The sequence below is a fragment of the Trichosurus vulpecula genome, chromosome 4 (genome assembly GCF_011100635.1).
Source record: "Trichosurus vulpecula isolate mTriVul1 chromosome 4, mTriVul1.pri, whole genome shotgun sequence".
NCBI classification, from domain to species: domain Eukaryota; kingdom Metazoa; phylum Chordata; class Mammalia; order Diprotodontia; family Phalangeridae; genus Trichosurus; species Trichosurus vulpecula.
Genome location: NC_050576.1, coordinates 258,868,404 through 258,890,625, shown reverse-complemented (window position 1 = coordinate 258,890,625; position 22,222 = coordinate 258,868,404). Strand labels below are relative to the sequence as shown.

The window sequence follows — 22,222 nt, the reverse complement described above, 5'->3', positions numbered from 1 at the left end:
TGAACTCAATGTAATTGTGCAGTTTTGTGACTCCTCCAAGGAATGTCAATAGATATGATCATCCCACCAAACGATAACCCGTCAGAATCTTTGATCTCTCCCTGTGCCCCCAGACCACCTTGTGACCTGGTCCGTAAATAATTAACCACTGCACCCTGTTTTTTATGTATAAATACAACTTCTTCACCCCAACTCCTGGCCATTCTGATTTGGGCTGTTTATGCCCCAGAATGGACGCCGGCTAATAAATTCTCCATTTAAAACTTATACTCTGTGGCGTGTCTCACTCGCTCTGGGTATAGCATTAGCCTAGTCTAATGGATCATTTTTAGTCCCAGTAAGGGAATGATTGTCCCCAGCTCACCCAGATGTTGTTCACTCATTTCAGTCATGTCTGACTATTTCAGATCTGAATCGAACAACATTATTGTTATCATGGTGGGAAGGGTACTGGCTTTGGGACCAGAAGATCAGAGTCTAGACCTGAGCTCTGCCACCTACAACCTGAGTAATCTTAGGTAAATTCAATTAACCTCCTTGAGCCTATTTTCTCATCTATAAAGTAAGGAAGCTGGTATGGTGGATGATCTCAAAGGAAGTGGTTTCTAAACTTTTTTGATCATTTTGATGAGGGCACAATCTCTGGGAACCCCCTTGAACTCTCCTTGAATCTTCCAACTAGATCTGGCCTTCCCCTAAGGCCTGAGCCTTACATTATCATTAGGCCCAAATCTCTACCTAACCTTGCCCTTTATTGTCCAGCTACTTCCCACCCTTGATACTATCAATATCCATGCCTTCAGCTGCTTCCCACCCTTAATCCCATTCTCTTGGATCCTGGAGTCTGACCTCATCCCAGTCCCATCAAGCTCCTCTTTAAACTCCTCCAGGCCCTCCTTAAACCCCTCCTCCCATCACCACAGGACCACCATAGATCCCTCCTACAACCTTTGTGTATATAAGTTTCATCTTGTCTCCATGAAGGTGACATAAAGGGTGGGATTTCTTAAGACAACCAATTATGGCAAACCCTTATTAAACTTGGTCTTTTTCACTGGCTGAGAAGGCTTAGGTCAAATTCTTTCAGCAGGATCTGGTGTGTTGGTATTTTGGGGTCTCAGGCACCCCTAGAAACCTATGGTTCTCTACCATCATCATTTTTCTTAAACCTCTTCAATTTCACCTCCATCAGTAAAGTGTTTTTCAGCATGTACCCCTAAAGTGTATACTTATGTATAAATTTAAATATGTGCCTGTGTAATGATCCCTACCCCAGAAATTGAAATTTAAAAGGAAGGAGATAAGCATGAAATAATATTTGTTGTTGGTCAGTAAGGAGCCGTTGGAGTTTCCTAAACAAGGCTCTGACATGGTCAGGCTTGTACTTTGGGGATCTCATCACAGCATCAGGGTATGGAGAATGGAATGGAGGGGAGAGCCTGGAGACAGGAAGACCAAGAGGCTGAACTACTCAACAATCCAGGATGAGGGCTCCAGATGGGGTGGTGGCTGCCTGAGCATCAAAGTGATAGAGAAAAGAGATGTGGGGGAGGGAGAACAAAGATTTGGCAACTGATCAGATGCATCGGGTGTTAGAGGATGAGGACAGTACAATGGTGCAGACTTGGGGCTGACATTGACCACCTAGTAGGCTCACAGGATGGCAGTGTCTTAAAGTGAGATAGGACAGTTCAGAAGAGGACAAGGTTTGAGGAGATACACTGTGATAAAATCAAAGATCCATATTGCAATCTATCCATCCTGGCTTATCCTGTGTAGTATACTCTGTAGCAGTCAAAATGAAAAGGAAATCCTTCCAGGGGAGGCCTGGCCTGGGCATGGGGATGTGAGGAGGGAATTATGATTTTTGTATTAATCAATAAGATGTGTAATAAATATAATAAATTTTTCTCAAGAGCTGCTTCTCTGGCTTGGGAGTCAGAGCTCACAATGCAGCTTGAACTAATCAAACTTTGACAAGCTTAATCATTGAACTTTGCTGAGGTGAAGCAAATCAAAAATTGTACTTCTCTTGTTTCTCCAGCACCAGCATGAAGTGATGGCCAAAGCATGACTGCATCATCACCCGATCATAGGCCCCTGGTAAGTTAACGTCCATAGCAACAAAGATGACATCTTCCCCTTGAAGGGTGGTGATGCCCCTGTTAGCATGCGTGAGTTTGGACATCACAGCTTCCAGTGAGCCCTGCCATTTACGAGAGGCACCAGGGCAAGGACAGGAGTATGGATGGTATTGGCACATGTCTTCATGTTCCGACTTTTCTGTATGGTAAAGAGTCAAGGAGCATCCCGTGGTAGTGTACTAGAAAGAGAAGGACACATACCCATGAGTCATTCAGCATTCTCCAAATTTCTACTTTGGCATTTCTGTGTGAGAGTTGGGAGTGTGATAGAGAACAAGGAGGACCAGCATTCAAGTCTTACCCAGACAGAAGGGCTGGGTGGTCATGAGCAGACCAGTAAACTTCCTAGCACCCCCAGGCAACTTGCAAAGCTTACTGCAAATAGGGACTGTCTCATTCTTTTACTAGTATTCCCAGCATCTAGAACAGGACCTAGCACATAGTAGGTGCTTAATACTTATTGGTTGGTTGATATAAGGGCATCCCTGTGGTGTAGTAGAAAGAGCACTGGATTTGTAATCAGAAAGCCTGAGTTCAAATGCTAACTTTGCTCCTTGCTATTTATGTGAAGGAGGGAAAAGGAGGGAGAGGAGGAGAGAAAAAGAGATTTTCATTATCCCAAGCTGTGACCAAATGAGACCAGTAGTTCCTGCTCCTGAAAGTCTTAAATTAATGGGAATGCTACAAAAATGAATTTGGATAGCAGTATCAAGCACAGAGGATCAAAAAATTTGTTAATGAATATGAGACATTGAAGGAGGATACAAGGCTCGATGAAAACCAGAGGAATATAATGACTGATCTTGGCTTCAGGAGAACAGGGATGAAAATAATCCTCCCTGTTGTTGGAAAGGAGGTGGTGGACTACAGGTGCAGAATGAGGAATACCTTTTCTGATATGACCAGTTTTGTTTTGTTTTGTTTTTTGCTTAACTCCTCTTTTTTGCTCTAAGTGATGATAGTGATAAATGAAGCAATGTGTTTTTTGAAGCATCAATATGTTTTTGAAATACTGCCATGCTATAAGCTGTCTATTACCAACATGTAACCCCACATAAGAATGCCACCATTAATCCTTGTTATTAACAAATACTAAGCAAATATATACTTAAAATTCAATTGAAAAAACACTTATCAGCCATGCAATGTACTGTTAGAAGCAAAGGAGAGACAAAGACAAATAGGAAGGTATCTGCCCTTAAACTCATACTGATGGGAGTTGTGATGGATAATACACACTCATAAACAACCCCAAAACCAAGCAGATGTGCTAAGTGCAAAGGAAGGGGGATTCCAAACAGCTATGAGGAATCAGAGGTGGGGAAATTACAAGAATCATTCTGAGTCCTTTGCGATCACCAGAATAGCTAGGAACCTGGGTCCGTTTTCATTTCGAAGTAGGTTTTGAGCACTTAGCCCCTTGGGCCTGAGGAAGAGAGATGACCTGATGCCCCTTCCTGGAGATAGGTCTCCACTGTAGCCTAAGAGGCCCGAAGCACACCTTAGAATGCTCATTCTTCTCTGTCATTCACAGTCCTCCATCTGCTCACTAAGATCCTCCTCAATGCAAGAGGGCAGAGTTGCTTTGAGGGGATGTGTAACCCACACGTGTGCGTGGTATCCATGTGGCCAAGGGGAGAAATGAGCTTGATTTCATCCCCACACATCCACTGAGTGAGTGTCTCTGGCTTACATTTGTTCATTTCAGTAGTTTTTTCAGTCATGTCCAACTCTTTGTGACCCCTATCTTTCTTGGCCAAGATATTGGAGTAGTTTGCAATTTCTTTCTCCAGTTCAATTGACAGATGAGGAAGACACCCCTGTGCTAAGCATAACAGAAGCAAGTCTATATATGGTGAATACATATAGAATTCTCTCCCATCTTTGGCTCAAGACCAGCTGCTGGGACAGGGGTTCAACCCTTTATCCCATAAATGAATGATTCCTGGCTTAGAGATCACTTGATACACTCTTCATTAGTAGGGAGTCATGGGTACTATGGCTGCCCAGTTGGGAAGGGACTTGGCGTTGGGGATATAAGAAATGGGAGGAGGAGTTTTGTTTCCACAGAATTGAAGGTGTACCTCCCCTCCTCCCCCACCCCAGCTTTAGCAGAAACCAGGCCTCAGGTCGGCCAGGTGAAAGGTCAGAGGCTTGTAGATATGCTTAAACTAGACATTTGAGGAGGGCATGATGTAGGCACTCAGGGGGTTGTATCTGGCCACTGAAGAGCCTGGCGGGAGATTTGAGGTGAGGATCTATTAAAGGACTGGCATGCATCTGAGTCCTTTGTACTTTCTCCTGTACTCTGTTCAGGGGAGGTACCCATTTATTCAGGGGGAATAAATGTAAATTATAATTAAACCGTTCCTGGCTTCCCAAGAGTCCTGTTTATAACTAGACAATGTAAGTATGTTTCTAACAGGGAGCTGGGGAGGGAAGGGCAGTGAGGGCAATGAGAAGAACAAAGCTGATGGAATTTTGCCAGTGGATTTTCAGCTACTCCCTCCCATACAGGGTTTTTCCAAGAAGTACATTCTGATCTCCTCAAAGAGATACATGTGAGTGGGGGAAATTTCTTAGATTTATTCTCACAGCAGTCTTAAAGGTGGAACCGCACTATGAAGGCTGGTGTCAGGGGGTGGAAGAGTGAGAAAAGACACTATTATTAACTAAGTAAATAGATCTGACCAATTCTAAGTACCCAGGCATTTTACAGTTCAAAGAGCTGTATTTATGGGCATATATTTGCATTGTATATAATGATGATAGTTGAGATTTATCCAGCACCTACTGTGTGCCAGGTACTGTGCTCAGCACTTGACAATTATCAACTCATTTTTTCCTCACAACAACCCTGGGAAGTAGGTGCTTTTATTATCTCCATTTTATAGACCAGGAAACTGAGGCAGCAGAAGTGAAGTGACTTTCCCGAGGTCACCAGCTGACTAGATTTTTATATGTATAGTGCTTTTTAAGGAGTTTCTCCTTCCCATTTCCAGCCTCATTACACATCATTGCCCTCCATGCACCTCTACATTCTATAGTCCAATAAAACTGGCCCTCCAGCTGTTCCTCACTCCGGTGTCCATCCCCTTGCACTGAGGCTGCCCCCAAGCCTAGTATGACTCCCACCCTCACCTTTGTCTCTTGTCGGTCTTTGGCTTCTTGCAGACTCAGCTCAAATCTCATTTTCTGCAGGAGACTTTTCTGCCAAACTCCCAAAGTTTAGCCTGTATGTTTTGTACATGCCTATATATGAACATATGGGGGATCCAGATGGCACAATCCAGGGCTGAGTCAGGAAGATTCATCTTCATGAGTTCAAGTCAGGCCTGAAACACTTACTTGCTGTGTGACCTTAGGCAAGTCACTTAACTGTTTGACTCAGTTTCCTCAACTGTAAAATGAACTAGAGAAGGAAATTGCAAACCACTCCTGTATCTCTGCCAAGAAAACCCCAAATGGGGTTACAAAGATTGGACATGCCTGAAGATCACAGAACTCAACATACATGTACATGTCACTGTACCTTTACCAAAAAAACTCTTTGAATGAATGGAACACTGAGACTGTAAAACAAAAAACAAAAACCCCAAACAATTCTGAAAGACAATTCCAATGAAAGAATTGAATCTCTGTGAATCACGATTTCAGAAAAGAGTCTTTTGCCTAGGGGGTGGGAGGTAGTTGAGGGGGAAGTGGGAGGGAGAAAAAAAATATGTTGGTTTATATGTATATATGAAATTAAAAAAAAAACATGAGGCAAAGAAAGAATGGAAACTAATTGAGGTCAGGAATGACTTTACCTTTAGTCTTGGTACTCCCAGTGCCTGGGACCTAGTAGATGCTTAATTAAAGCTTGTTGGATTGGCTTGGATTCTTATTTCTAATACTTCCAGAGTGCCAGATTTTGGGCTGGAAGGGACCGGCAGATGATAACACTGAGGCCAAGAGAAAAAGTGACTTACTGAAGGTTGTACAGGGAGTAAGCACCTGAACTGGGATGTGAACCCAGATATTCGGGACTCCCAATCCAGTGTTCTTTGAACTGTACCAAAATCAAGTCCAGGGATACCCAGACTAATCTCTACTAATCATGGATAAACTATTGCCTGCAGATTCTGGGAGGTTCTAATGCTGGTTGTACCCAGAATTTTTTTTTTCCTGCTGAGATTAGTTATCCTTCCCACAAACCCTAAAATTACAAATATTTCCTTTGGTTCCGGATCACCAGGAGCTTTGGCCAACTAGTTACAAATACCACTTTATTCAAGACTTGCCCTTGGACCTCTGATTGCTGGGGAACAACACCCAATGCCAATCAAAAAACCTGACTGCTTGGGGAGTTCAAGGGAGATGACCCTCTCTCCCTTTTGACAGAGGAGAGAGGGAAAGAAATGGGTTGATAGGAAAAAAGGGGGAGAGAGAGGGAAAGAAAAGGAGAGGAATGGAGAGGAGAGAAGAGAGGAGGGGAGGAAAGGGAGAAAGGGGGAAGAGAAAAGAGTTTCCAGCTGGGTAAAATTTCATCTTATTTCTTGCCTTTTAAGCCTTTATACTCTGAATTTTGGCTGCCCAGGGAACCCATCTTGAATTTCTAACATTGTTCCCTCTGAACTAATACCACAGTTTTGTCCAGTTTCATGTTTTTGTGGAACCAGTTGACAAGGCTAGGCAAATCTCCAGACTTTCAAATTTCAATTAACTCTACTAACCAGAAACCACAATCATAGAGCTATTATTTCAGATTTTCTAGTCCAACATGAACCTGAGACCCAGAGTAATTTGCCCAAGGACACACAGGTAAGAAGGAACAAAGTTGGGAATTGGATCCAGGTCCTCTGTAAATGTCAAATCCAGGGCATCCTTTAGATGCCAAATCTGCTGTACCACCTTTTGATCCTTCAAATCAAGGAAGCAGTCATGTCAGAGAGTTTGTCAAAAATTGGTGTACTGTGGTCAGTACAGCTGGAGGGCAATCTCCCACACCTTCTGCACCTATTACTCTATCAAGGGTGGGCTCAGGGCTCTAGACCTGTGTTAGCTAAGCCCCTTGAGAGACTGTCATTATAACAAAGGATGGTGGGTAAGTTAGTTATTGCTACCTGAGAGACTATGATAATTTAAAACTCCTTCCACCCCATGGGAAACTTTGCTGTCACTCAGAATGGAAAAGCATCCACTCAATTGGTAATCAATTATGCATTAATATTTGAACTTTCTCAAGTATTTCAAAACAGCCACAATAGTTAACTGACTTTTGATTTTCCCCTGTATCCACAAAATACCGTGAATTGTTCTGCAATTCACATCTTAGATGAAGAGTTTGACTGTGACACCCAGTTAGCGTGTCTGCAGTCTGGCCTTTCCCTTCTGTAAGAATTAGAAATGCCTCAACTAAGCAGAAATCAAGAGCTTAGAGTAATTTCTTAGCTCCTATACATGGGAAAGCATATAGCACGTCCCTAGCACAGGGCACTCCATTTCCCACCTCTGTGGCTTAACTGGTTGGCCCTCATGCCTGGGATGGACTCCCTCCTCACTTTTCCACCCCTGGCTTCTTGCGTGACTTACCTTAATGCCCACTTTCTTTTTTTATTAATTTATTTTTTATTTTTAGTTTACAACACTCAGTTCCACAAGTTTTGGGGTTCCAAATTTTCTCTCCTCCTCCCCCCTCCCCCCAAGAGGGCATGTAATCCAATGTAGGTTCTACATGTACCTTCACATTGAACTTATTTACTTAATAGTCCAGTTGTAAAGAAGAATTATAACTAATGGAATGAAGCATGAGAAAAGAGAAACGAAACCAAAAAAGAAGGAAAAAAAAAAGAGAACAAAAGGTTTGCCTCAATATGCATTCAGACTCCATAATCTCTACTGGTCATGGATAAACTACTGCCTGCAGATTCTGGGAGGTTTTAATGCTGGTTGTACCCAGAATTTTTTTTTCCTGCTGAGATTAGTTATCCTTCCCACTAACCTTAAAACAGCAAATATTTCCTTTGGTTCCAGATCACCAGGAGAAGAATTATAATTTATGGAATGAAGCATGAGAAAGGAGAAACGAAACCAAAAAAGAAGGAAAAAAAAAAGAGAGCAAAAGATTTGCCTCAATCTGCATTCAGACTCCATAATTCTTCTTCTGGATGTGCATAGCTTTTTCCATCATGAGTGTTTTGGAGCTCAATGCCCACCTTCTGCAGGAGTCTAGTCCTCCCAGCTGCTAGACGCTAGTAGCCAGAACTCTCTCCTCAAAGCTTATCTTTCTATCTCCTTTGTATCTTTTATACATCTTTTATGCACCTGGAGGGAGGTGGGGGAGACACGTTTTCCACCCAAACAGATAATAAGTTCCTAGAGGGGTAGTACTGCTTGTGGCTTTCTTTTGTTTCCTAGGGCTTTGTCCAAGTGCTTGGTAAGAGGCCAACTAGGTGGCACAGTGAGTACAGCACCAGCCCTGGAGTCAGGAGGATCTGAGTTCACATACCAGACCTCAGACTCTTGACACACTTACTAGCTGTGTGACCTTGGGCAAGTCACTTAACCACAATTGCCCTGCCTTCCCCCCTCAAAAAAACAAAACAAAACAAGTGTTTAGTAAATTCATGTTGATTGACTTCTGACCCGGAAGCATTGTAATTTACCTGGTCATCTGATCACTCCTGTATAGTCCTATTTAGCATATTCACTCTAAAGAAGAAGTTTCTTCAAAAGATTTTCAGCAACAGGGTTTGAGGGTCAGAAAATAACACCTTAATTCCTCAAGCCCTCTGGTGGACTGATCTTTCTACTGTAACTGGGTAGAAACTAGAAGCTTTGGTGATTGCTGCCCCATCCGCCTGGCCCCCACCCCCACCCCCAAAAAAGGTACCTTCTATGAAAGAAGTGACCTTGACCAACTCTAGGATTCAGCTGTAAAACACAGGGTTTGGATGATAGGATTTCCAAGGTCCCTTTCTGCTTCAAAGTGATCTAGGGAGAGGAGAATAAAGGAGGGGGAGAGGGAGGGATATGAGGCAGAAGAGAACCAAAGACTTGTCACAGAGGTGTTTGAGAATTAAATTATTCCAAGTTCCTTTCATTATTTCTTGTTGTAATATCTCGTAGGGCTTTAAAAGTTTCCTTCAAACTGTGTACAGGTCAGACCCATGTGTCCCAGTTTCTTTGAGCTAAATCTTTGGGGTTGGGTTGACTCATATAAGAGGGTGTAAGGTGGGGGAAAGGACAGAACAAGGAGGGTGGGAGCTGGGCAATTAAGAGGCAATGGTATAAAACATCAGTTAATCTTAGCTTCTGAAAGGTGAAGACATATCTAAGTACAATTTTAAAAACAACATTTTATTAAAGTGTAAAAGGAGAATGTCCTGACAACTCTACAGCTTGCTAATGCTACAAAACATGTCATGGAGAACGTGTTGAAATGGTCACCTTGATTCTGAGCTCTCCTTGATCCATAAAGGCATGTGTTATAGTTATATCAAAAAGAAGGCAGTTGCTATGCAGGAAAGGGTCAGCTAACCTATTCTGGAGGGAAATGGTTGTGGCTTCCCAAATCAGTCTCTGCCCATTGCCATTCAGTTCCAGTCCAAAAGCAAAGTTCTTTGCTTGTTCCTCAGTCTCAATGAACAGCACAATGGCAAAGAACTCTTGGTGGCCCTCATACTTCTCTTCTTTCTCTATCACCAGCATGAAGTGATAGCTGAAGCAGGACAGCAGTTGCATCCAAATAGCAGTCTCCAGCAAGGAAGATGATATTGTCCCCTTGAATGAAGGTGATACGCTGTTCAGCCTGAATGAGTATGGGTATCAGAGCCTGTAGCCAGTGCTGCCAGGAGTATGGAGAGTATCCATGCATGTCTTCATATTCCCGCTTTTCCATATGATGAACAATAAAGGAACATCCCATGGTGGCGTACTAGAAAAAGAAAGACACATACACTTAAGCCATTCAGCATTCTCCAAATTTCTACTTTGGCATTTCAATGTGAAAGTTAGGAGTGTGGCATAGAACAAAGAGGGCTAGCCCTAGAGTTAGGAGGCCTGGGTTCAAATTTTACCCAGACAGACTGGGGCTGAGTGGTCTTGAGCAAGCCAGTAAGCCTCTTAGTGCTCCCAGGCAACTTGCAGAGCTCACTACAAATAGGAACTGTTTCATTCTTTTTACTCGTATTCCCAGCATCTAAACAGAACCTAGTACACAGTAGGTGCTTAATACTTGTTGGGTGGTTGATATAAGGGCATCCTTGTGGTGTAGTGGAAAGAGTACTGGATTTGTAATCAGAAACCCTGAGTTCAAATCCTAACTTTGCTCCTTACTATTTATGTGAGGGAAGGAGAGGCAGGAGAGAGGAAGACATCTTCATTATCCCAAGCTGTTACCAAACGAGACCTGTAGTTTCTGTTCTTGAAAGTCTGAAATTAATGGTGAATGCTACAAAAATGAATTTGGATAGCAGTATCAAGCATAGAGGATCAAAAAATTTGTTAATAAATATCAGATATCACAGGAGCATACTAGGCTGATCAAAACCCAGAGGAATATAATGACTGATCTTGGTTTCAGGAGAACAAAGATGAAAATACCCTCCCTCTTGTTAGAAAGGAGGTGATGGAATACAGGTACAGAATGAGGAATATTCTTGCTGATATGGCTAGTTTTGTTTTGCTTAACTGTTCTTTTGTGTTCTGTGTTGTGATAGTGACAAATAACAGCAATGTTTTTTGAAGCATCACTGTTTTTGAAATAATGCCATTCTATAAGTTGGCCATGACCAAAATCTAACCCCATATAAGAATGCTACCACTAATCCTTGCTATTTATAAATACTAAGCAAATATATACTTCAACAAACACTTATTAGCTATGTAAGGTGTTGTTGTAAGCAAAGGAGAGACAAAGACAAATAAATCCTATTTCAGTTAATATTCTTTTCGCACACCATTCATTTTTGGAAACTGAGCTCAAGAGATGAATTGACTGGGCCAGGATCACAGAGTTAATGGCAAATTTGGAACCAGAGCTCAGTCTTGCCAGTAAAGCATGATTTTTCCTGTATAAGTTCACACATTTGTATCTAGAGTCTTCTCCCCTTCTCCCTCACCCCACTTTCCATCATCACTCAGCTGGCCAAACAGAGATGTTTAAGCTTGGTCCAAGGCCATTGAGGTGAGCTATGAGCATTGGTGAGCATCTCTTATTTTAAACATTTTATTTTAGTTTGCAAAATGATACAATCTGCTCACTGCATCCCTCCTACAATTTATTCCAAAAGGCTACCAAATTCCTAAACTGAAAGTTGACTTCCCCCATTCCTACCCTTTTCCATTCTTCAAACACAACTTTACCTTGAACTTCTTTTGACTGAACAGGAACTAGCCAGCTTAACCCATCCTGAAAGTGCAACTTATGATATTAATTATACTAGGGCCTGAAGGTCATGTCTTTACCCTCCCTTCCACTTTGGTGAATCACAATAGTTTTTTGAAACCAAAAGAGTGGTGGGTTTTTTTGCGGGTGGTGGGGGGTGATTGAGGAGAAGGCAAGAGAAGTAGTGATCTCAACATTTATTAGCAGGTTACATAACTAGAGAATATTTCTCTTGAATTAGGTTTGGCAATAGACATTCTTTCCAGTCTACTTCTGATCTTTTCTATTTGCCATTTCAATGAGAAGGTGAAATAGATCCACTCCACACTCTCTTCCATCCAGCATGGAGTTTTACTCTATCTCTGACTGGGTGAAAGTTTTCATCTCCACTTTCTATACTGCCACATCATTCTCATGGGTTTCATCAAGTGACTTTGAGAAAACTCCAGAAAATGTTTTTCTACCCAAAATATAATTTGTAAGAGAAATTCAGAAAATGAATTCCCAGCATTAAAGAGTGACGGGTTAGTGGCTAAGCTGAGCTTCTCTGAGGAGGTAAAGAAGTGTGATATAACACTTACAAAGTAAAAATGGTCTCTGAAGCCCTATGTGGGATTGGGTGATGGACAAAAAGCAATTTATTGCTTGCTCTGTGGCAGTATAACAAGAAATTAAGTCACTCCTTTTCACCAGACTGTAATTCCCCAGCTCTAAATCTCCACTGGATTTTCAATATAAAAGAAGCACTTGACCTACAAAATAAGAAATACCAAGGGACAAATGACTCCTGAAATGGCCCATGAGGATGCCTAGTTTCTCCACTCCCAACATTCAAAAGTATGAGAGTGTTTACATAAGTTCTAAGTAAGGGTTCATTGTCACTAACTTTTCTGAACTGAGTTTCCCATTCTGTAAAATGGGAGTCACACCATCTGTAGCACCTACTTCTTAGAGTCCTTGTGGCCTCAAAGGAGATAATTTAGAGAAAGCACTTTGCTAACCTGAAAGAGTGTGGGGTCTTTTTATTATTATTATTACTCTGATGATGGAATAGGTGCAGCAAAGTGATAAGGCTTAGAAACTAAGTGGGTTAATTCAGAGGTAGTTTTGAAAACGTCAAAATTATACCACAGAACTCTCTAGGCATCTCTTTCATAATAAATGACTACATAAAAATTTAATTTCCGAGCACTTCACCTAAGATATGTAACAACTTTTCCCTGACGGCCTCATCGTATAGTTCCAGGAAGGGATGAAAGTCTCAGTGAATGCACTTGATTCTGGGGGTGTTAAGAATGCCCTTACAAACCCCTCCACAAACTACTAAGCAGGACTCTCCCAAGAGTCGTGAGTGAGAGAATAGGAGATATTTTCAGGCCTATGAAGTGGACTCCAGATCCAGGAAGGAGAATTAACCAACTCCTGTCAAGCCAAGGCACCAGGGACTGTCTTTCCTTCCTCCTAAGCATCTCTGAACATCTTCTCAAACCAAATTTTTAGTAGCAGCCTCCAGAGTGCAACAAGAGGGTTTGTATCACCATGTAGATGCCCCAAAAGAACGCAGGAGGGAACAGGAGTGGGGTGGGAGGGTAGAGAGAGGAAGAGAAGTTATAAGTTTGTCCAGTATTTTGTGTTGCAATGGAGAATGAGGCAGGTAAAGGAAGAATGTGGGCAATCCAATCACTGTGCCCTGGTTTGGAGGTTGGGGGAGGGGGACCCAGGTCTTGTGATACAAAGTTTTAGGGGAAAGGTACAAAAATATGAAGAGGAGACCTTAGATCCTAGATCTCCGGTTGGAAGGGAACTTAGAGGTCGTCAGGTTCTACTACCCCATTTAATTGATAAGGAAACAGGATCAGAGTGATTAATCGACTTGCAGAGGGTCACACAGCTATTGGTGACATTTGAACATAGGTCTTCCAGACTCCAATTCCAGTGCTCTATCTTCTCTGCTCCCCCTAGGTGAAGGTCTCCATTCGCTTGCTTCTCCTTAGCCACCCAGAACAAGCAAGCGCCCCTAGGTACGCGGCAGCAGAAGGGCAGTAAGATTTTTCCAAGTTGCACCTGGGGCTCACTTCCTTGCGGGGAAATAGCACAGCAGAGGCCACTTTTTCCATGGCCAGGTTCCTCATGCTAGGGGTCCGGGATCCCCTGCACGTTGGGCAGCGGCTCAGCTTCTAGCGGAATGGGTTAGACCAAGTGCCCGGCCTGGCACTGCAGGATCAGGGCCAGGACAGAGTCAAAACAGACCGGGCACTCGAGGAACAAAGTCAGCTCGTCGTGCTAGGGGGAAACCGGCCTGCTGCTGCCGCTGCTGCCTCTACCTTCTCCTCCTGCTCCTCCAGTACCCGAGATCGGTGGGGCCGCAGCTGCCACTGCTCACGAGCCAGGTCCGTCAGAGGAGGTGGTGGCGGTGGCCAGCGGAGGAGCCTGGGCTGGGCCGCTCCTCGCTCTCCGAAATGACCACGGAACTGTGGGAGCCCATAAGACGGGATCAGAAATCACCACAGGCACTTCTCGCTGGGGTGTCTCTTTGTGAAGTGGCAACCGCGGTCGCCCCGGGACCACCCACTGCTCAGGGAAAAGCCGAGGCGAGCCAAGAGGCAGGGAACTCCAAGGCGCCTCCTCTGCCAGCCGCCGCTGCTGACTGGGCATCTCCAGCGTTCCAAAGATACCTCGGGGTCCCTGCCACATCTCGGGGTCTCAGCGATGTCTCAGCTCTCCAAAGGCGTCTCCAAAGGCAGCTGCTCCCACTGGCCCTGGCCCACGGAGCCTCGGGCGCGCCTTCGTCTCTCTCCTGCCGACCTGCGCCCAGCCTCTTCACCCCTGCCACGACGAGTACCACCTGCCTGTCTCCTTCCAGACGGGCCGCGAGCGGAAGCCATGAGTGGATCCTCAGCCCACCTGCTTCGGGAACATTATAGGAGACAAGAGATCGAAGCTAATGACGCCGCGGACTCGTGGGATTCCACCCAGCCACTTCGCTGCGGGGGCTGGCAGGGGCAGGTTGCCCACAGATCTTGACTCCGCCCGCCTTCGCGGTGGGGCGTCGGCTGAGGTGTTCCCCACCAGGATGAGGGAAGGGACCTGGTTGTAGTGCTGGACGTGTTTCCTGGCTGCACCCGCAAGCTTTGTTGGAGAGGGGATTTTGTATCTCCGGGTTTTAGCAGCTTCTCAGCTCCAGAGTGAGGGAGCGAGCACCCCGAAACAGCCCAGCGAAATCCATTTGAGATTCAGTCTTCCAAGACAGCTGATCCTATTTTCAGTCGCGCCGGAACACTCTGGGTAACAACCTGGGCAGAGTCATTCATAAACCAGAAGGATTCTGTATACTCTGACCATAGATTTTTTTTTTTGTATCTCCATCTTTCGGCAAAATGCTGGCCACATAGTCTGCGCCTAATCATCCATATCGATTGACCGTGCCTTGTGTGCTCCGTGGGGGCAAGGAAGGCGGGTGCTGGAGCCCTAACCTTAGGTTCTCTGTCAAGGGGAATAGAAGTTCTTCCTTGGCAGCAGTCAGAAGGCTGGGCTGCCCTGTGGATGGTTTCTAGGAGGAGAGTCGCCTTTCTAAACGGTCAGTTCCACATGTTGTACCTTGTCTGGCGGCCGTGGAGGAGATGAACCTGTAGTTGGCAAGCAGAACAGAGTGTGTGTAAGTAACAAGGTCATGAAGCTCTCTGACCCTGGTGCACATGCCCATCCAGTGTGGACTGGCTGTGCTCTTTGCAATTTGGCCAGTTTTCTGAGCAATGTCACTTTTGCAAGGATGGGGCCAGAGAAAGGAGCTGCAACAGCAGCCCCACCCTCCACTTTCCAAACCAGCTAGCTGGTCTGACTGACCAGCCTTGTAAAGGCTACTTCTGCTTTAACCAATGCTTTTTGAGTGCTACTGGAGAGAGTTCAGGGACCCATGGGGAAAGAAGGCTTGCATTCAGGGTGGAGCTGCTAAATATTTAACAACCAGCTCTTCAAAAAAAAAAAAAGTACAACACACTTCTGAAACTTTAATCTGCCTTAAGATTTTCTCCATCCTTTAAGTCTAGACAATCAAAACAATAAATCAAGTCAGTGATACATATCAATCATTTGTAGCATTTGCTGCTTTCAGAGGTGTAAATGCTCAGTGCTGTCAGAGCCAGGCTCTAGCAAACCCCTGCTTGCATTCAGACCCCACTCCTGACATTTAGAAGCTGTGTGACCATGGTCAAGTTCCTTAACTCTTGTGAGCCTCAGTTTCTTCACCTGTGAAAAGGAGATAATATTGCCTGTGTTTCTTACCACCCAGTGGTGGGGAGGATCAAATAAAATTATGGATCTAGAATGCTCTGAAAATGTTAAATCACTACAAAAAGATCAGTTATCATTACTATATCACTCCCTCATTCTAAACGGGACCTTTCCTGATTCTTCCCACGCTAGTGCTTCTCACCCCCTCCCCAAATGCTTATATATTTATTACATATGTATCCCTTCTCCTTTCTTCTCCCCCATCTCAACAGAGGGGGAGTTCTTAACCTTTTTTTTTTATCATGGATTTCTTTGACAGTCTGGTGATCCCTAGGGACCACTTCTCAGAAGAATATTTTTAAATGCATAAAATAAAAAACACAGGAATAAAAAGGAAACCAATTCAATTGGAATATTATCTGTAGACAGGAAGCCTGCAGTTGTGTGTGACCCAGCAGAGGGGTTTAATAACAGCCACCTCAGAGTAATGAGGAGCATAAATGATACTATGAGACAACTGTAATATCTGTAATATGATAAGAAAATATCTGTGATTTCTAAAGGGGACTAAGTCACAGGTCCTGCTACCATTACTGTAGTTTGTTGCCTACATTGGCTATTGAGGGAAATGCTAATATTTAGTTCAAGTGAAAAGAATGATGTAATTTTTTCCCATTCAAGTTCACTGCCCCCCCCCCCCCAAATCTATCCATGACTCTTGAAGGTCCATGGACCCAGGTTCAGAACCCCCTGCCATAGAATGTCAGCTCCTCCAGGGCAAGGATGCCTTGGATTTAGGGTGGCTCATTCTAGGGACTTGATTGATTGGCTGAATACTAATAAGGAACAAGGCGTTGAAACCTTAGCTGGTAGGTAATATTTATATAGTCCTTACTATGTGCTTGTCACTGTGATAAGTACAATTATAATTTCATTTAATCCTTACAACAGCTTTGGGATTTAGGTGCTAATGTTAGCCCATATTACAGATGAGGAAACTGGGGCAGACACAGTTTTAAAGTGACTTGCCCAAGGTCACATAGCTAGTATGTATCTGATGCTGGATTCAAACTCAGGTCCTCTGAGTCTATCCACTGTGCCTCCTAGCCTACCCAGCTGAGTAAAAGGAGATAGGATAGTCTTGGCAGGGGACAGCTAGGTGGCACAGTGAGTAAAGCGCCAGCCCTGGAGTCAGGAGGACCTGAGTTCAAATCAGACCTCAAATACTTGACACATGTACTAGCTGTGTGACCTTGGGCAAGTCACTTAACCACAATTGCCCTGCCAAAAAAACCAAAAAAAAAATAATAATAGATAGTTTTGCCATTCTCTGTACAGTATTCATGAGGTCAGTCTTGAAGATCTCAGAAGCTGGAGGGAAGGCCTCTGGGAAAATATCAAGGGGCCTTGCTTCTGAGAATATGCTGGGAATTTCTAAGGATTCCTATGGCTTTGGGGTTCTGAAGAAGAGATGGCAATGGTCTGAATAGGGTGTACTCTCAATTAACTGCAAAAGCCAGAAGAAGACTTTGGGGAAAGTATCACACAGTCAAGTAACTGGAAGCTTAGTGGGGAAAGAAAATGGTATATTCCACTGGGAGCTGGGATACCTGAGCTCTAGTCTGGCTTTGCTAGTAACTAGAATAGAAGAGACCCAGCAGTCAAGACTGGTCTTATCTAAATTCAAACCCCAGTGTATATAGTGGGAGTTTCATAAGTGTTTACTTGGTGGGACCCATCTGCCTTACACAACCAAGGTCTTATTCCTCTGGCCACGGCTGATACAACTCCTAAGGGATTGTTTTGGCTTTCTCATTCAGAGGAAGCACTCAGGTTTGTAGTTAAAGAGCAATTAAAGAAGCATATATTCAGTGCTTTTTATATACATTTGCTGGGCTGCTAGGGCAATCCAAAGGTGAAAGGGAAGCAATCTCTGTTCTCAGAAAGCTTACATTGTATGGAGGGATATGGACTTGGGAGTCCACAGATACTGCAGAGCCAGGATACTTTCCAGTATCCCATGGTGCTTCCCATAAGCAGGTGCATATTAGAGCTGGATGGGGCCTTAGCCTAGTCAAATGGGTCATCTTTAGGCCCAATAAAGGCGTGACTGTCCCTAGCTCACTCAGATGTTGTTGTTGACCCATTTCAGTCGTGTCAGACTCTTCCAGACCCCATCTGGGATTTTCTTGGCAGAGATACTGGAGGGGTTTGTCATTTTCTTCTCTAGCCAATTTTACAGATATGGAAACTGAGGCCAACAGAGTTAAGTGACATGCCCAGGGCCACACTGCTACTAAGTGTCTGAAACCAGATTTGAACTCAGGAAGATGAGTCTTCCTCATTCCAAGCCCAGCACTTTATGCACTACGGTGCCACTATGACAGAAGCCAGTGTACTTTTCTACATCCTGTTAGTTCAGTGAGGAATATACCTTCTCAGTTTTCTTTTGAGCTATGGTGGTTGATATTTAATAGCACTGATGACCCTTTGAATCTCTGTGTGGTCCAGGGGACTGAGTGTGGGATATTTGACGTTATCTGGAAATGAATTCGGGGGCAGCTAGGTGGCACAGTGAGTAGAGCACTGGCCCTGAGTCAGGAGGACCTGAGTTCAAATCCCAGACCTCAGACACTTGACACACTTACTAGCTGTGTGACCTTGGGCAAGTCACTTAACCCCAATTGCCCTGCCTTCCCTGATGTGGATAACAAAGGTGCCCTAAGGAATGAGTTTCTCTCCCTGGGGACCTAATGACTCCTCCCCTTATCTTGAGTTACCATATAACTTCCCCCTTATCCTGGACCATGGAATTCCTTGTTTCCTATCCCATCCTGGCTCATAAAAACGTCTCCCTTATCTTGTGTCCATTGTTCTCCTTATCCCTTATGACTTATGCTACCCCTAAATCTCCAACCCCCATAAGAAACTCTAAAATCATCCTACTGGTTGTATAGCTTTGTGTCTCTATAAGTCTGGTCCCTTCCCTACATCAGTGCCTTTGTTTAGCAACTTGCTAAATCTCAGGCCTGCTGCTTTTGTGTCAATAAAGCTCCCAATTGCTACAGAGAAGGTCTAAGTGAATTCTTTCTCATTTGATGAACCAGCTCTCTGACCTCATCATTCCCCCCTGCAAAAAAACCAAAACAAAACAAACAAATATGGCAACAAATTCTGGCTTTGCCACTTATTACCTGCATGCATGGAAGTCACTGGCCCTCTCTGGGCCTCAGTTGCCTCATCTGTGAAATGAAAGGGTGTATTTAGCTCTGTCTAGAATCCCAATGATGGGATATAGTATCTGGGAGCCCCCTTGAATTCTTTATGTCCTGAGGCCATAAGCCTTTCATTAATGCTAAGCCCAAATCTCTAACTTACTCGTAGCTTAGCCCTTCATTTTCTGGCTACTTCCCACCCTTGATCCCAACAAGGCTATGCCCAAATCTGTTACCCTTAAACTAGCCTAGCCCTACATTGTCTATTACCTCCAGATTGCCTCTGGCAACTTCCCACCCTTAATCCCATTCTGGGAGTCTGACCTCTAGTCACCCCACTCCCATGAAGATCCTCCTTAGACTCCTCCTCAAGACCCTCTCTAAGCCCCTCCTCCCATCCCCCCAGTACCACTCCTATCTAGACCCACCCACCGTCTTTCTATATATATGATACATCTTGCCTCCATGAAAGTGCTCAATCCTGCCTGCTTTTCCAAATAAGCATCACAAATGGTGAGATTTCTTAAGACTCTACCCAACAGAATGAACCTTTAAAGAAAACTTGTTTTTTCTTTGGCTGTAAGAAGGCTGTAATCTAATTCAGTGGAGCAGGCCCCACCATGTCCATATTTTGGGGTTTTGAGCACCCCTCAACCTCAGCATATGGTTCCCTAAACCTTATCGCCACTGCCCAAGAGACTTATTTCCACATACTCTTGAGGACATCAGAACATGCTTAGAGAGCCCTTCTCTCTCTGATGAGGGCACAGTCTCTGGGAACCCCTTGAACCCTTGAACTCTCCTTGAATCTTCCCACTCTACCTGGCCTTGGCCTGAGGCTATAACCATTAAGCCCAAATGCCTACCTTGCCCAGTCCTCTATTGTCCAGCTGTTTCCTACCCTTAATCTTGTCTTCCCAACGACCTCCCGCCCTTAATCCTGTTTCCCATCCTTAAACCTGATCAAAATATCTATACCCTAGCTCGCTACCTCAGCCCTACTCTTAATAAACTTTATCTTTTCCCTTGGTTGAGAAAGCTTGAGTCGAATTCTTTCGGCAGGACCCGGTGTTTCGGCACTTTTGTGATACCTGAGTAGCCAGCTATTGCTAGAAAAACCCTGCCCCCAGCCACTAACTGCAAACCCCAGTCCTGCCATTTTGGCGAGTGTCTTGGGCCCCTAAGACATTTCCAAGGAATGTAAGCTAATTACCAGGAAAGCCTAACGATCTTCCTTTAACTAACTGAGTGGGCTGAGAGACAACTCTATCTCTCGTCTCAACAAAGCCAGCTGGAGCATCCCTCAGTCTGCCTATGGCCTTGAAGGATGAAAGCCTCAGCCCCAGATATTCTTTTGAATTATGTGACTGTTCCTAGCTCTTATCTCATGAGTCATGTTGTGGGATGTATGGCAAACTGGACACAGAGATCCTGGGTTGTAATTCCAATTGACACTTTGTCAGCTATCTGATATGTTGTATTTACAATCTATTCAGGAGGTTCCTCTAACGTATCATGGTCATAAAAAGTGAAATAACACAGGCTTGCTGAGTCTGCAAAGTAACATATGTAAACTTTAAGAGATAATTAAGCACTGAACCCTGAATTGTCTATATAAACTACCCTCTCGGTTTAAACGTGGTCATTTGCTTTGGGAATTTTCCCCGAATGACCGCCGGCTAATAAACTTCTCCATTCAAAACTTATACTCTGTGGCGTGTCTCACTCGCTTCCGGTATAACACTTTGGGGTGTCGAGCACCTCTCACCCCAAACCCTCATCAGTTCCACGTTGACCAAACGGGAACCACGAGGAAAGGAGCTATTTCCCGGGTGAGGGAAATAGCTGAAGGCTATATGGAAATGACAACCCATAAAGGGCTGGGGTAGCGAGCTAGGGTATAGATATTTTGATCAGGTTTAAGGATGGGAAACAGGATTAAGGGCGGGAGGTCTTTGGGAAGACAAGATTAAGGATGGGAAACAGCTGGACAATAGAGGACTGGGCAAGGTAGGCATTTGGGCTTAATGGTTATAGCCTCAGGCCAAGGCCAGGTAGAGTGGGAAGATTCAAGGAGAGTTCAAGGGTTCAAGGGGTTCCCAGAGACTGTGCCCTCATCAGAACTACGGCGGGAATGGGGTTAAAATTTTGGCAGATTCTGGGTTTTAAATTGTTAAAAAGTTTTGAAATTGGTTAGTTGAATTTTGGGAAGAAACCATTCCAGGAGTTCACTCTTGCTGAAACACCTCCTCCCAATGAATGCCTTCTTGCTAAAAAAAAAAGGAAACCTCTGTTAAAGTCTTCAATGGGACTCTATCATTTGTCTTTGTCCCTGATCACAGTTAGGAGGAAATCTTTTCCCTTAGATTCAGGTGCAAAAAGATTTTAAGGAGTAAGCAAAAGGTGAAGTTTGCTTGAATTACAATCATTGAGATCTTTTCACTATTGTTGTCCTGTCTCTGATCGAGCTAGGGCTGTAGTAAAAGTTAGAGCAATTAAATCAAACTCCTCTCCTTCCAGATCAGATTAGAAGAGAATGCAGGAGAACTGTAGGGAAAACTTAAATCACCCTCCCCACTGGGCAACAGGAGGAGAAGGACAGAAATTCACAGACTGACAGTCAGTCCTGTGCCCCTGGGTACCTTTGTAGCCCATCCTTGTAGCAAAGTTTTAAAAGTAGAATTTGTGAAAGAGAGAGATAGAAACCTGTATAAAGGAATTTAGGGGGGCTGTAGAATAGCAGCTTGAGATCACCTGGCTAGCCAGGGGCCCATGTGCTGCTCTTAGCTGCAAAGAATGGACTCTTAAAAACAAAAATAGAACTGGAAGGGGAAGACCCTTAGGGTTTCTGGTGAAAACAGAAACAATTGTTATTTACATTCATTCTGAGCCAATCAGGCCCAAACAGTGACCAAGTAGGGCTTGGTCTGGGACCAGAGTAATTTGGGATTAAGGCTGGTCTTTATGAAAAAAAAAATGAAAAGAAGAAAAAAAAGTTGCAGAGATTCAAATTTCTGTTCCTTTTGGGCAGAGCACCGAAGGTAGGAGTGTGGGGTATCTTAAAGGAAAGACACCAGTGTTAAGGCGGATCAAGTAAAGTGTCTTGGAGAAGGTGGGATTTTAGCTGGGACCTGAAAGAAAAAAAGAGCCAGAATGGCCAGGAGGCAGAGGCGAGGAGGGACAATTGTTCTAGGCATGGAAACCAGAAAATGAAAATGCCCCTTTCCAAGGTCTCGGAGACTGAACTTTCTCTATGTATGTAG

At 44.1% G+C, this 22,222-nt stretch overlaps 1 pseudogene; it reads right to left on the bottom strand.

Moving 5' to 3' along the window:
* Positions 1–2,014: 2,014 nt before the first annotated feature.
* Positions 2,015–14,208, bottom strand: LOC118847073 (annotated as a pseudogene).
* Positions 14,209–22,222: the final 8,014 nt, after the last annotated feature.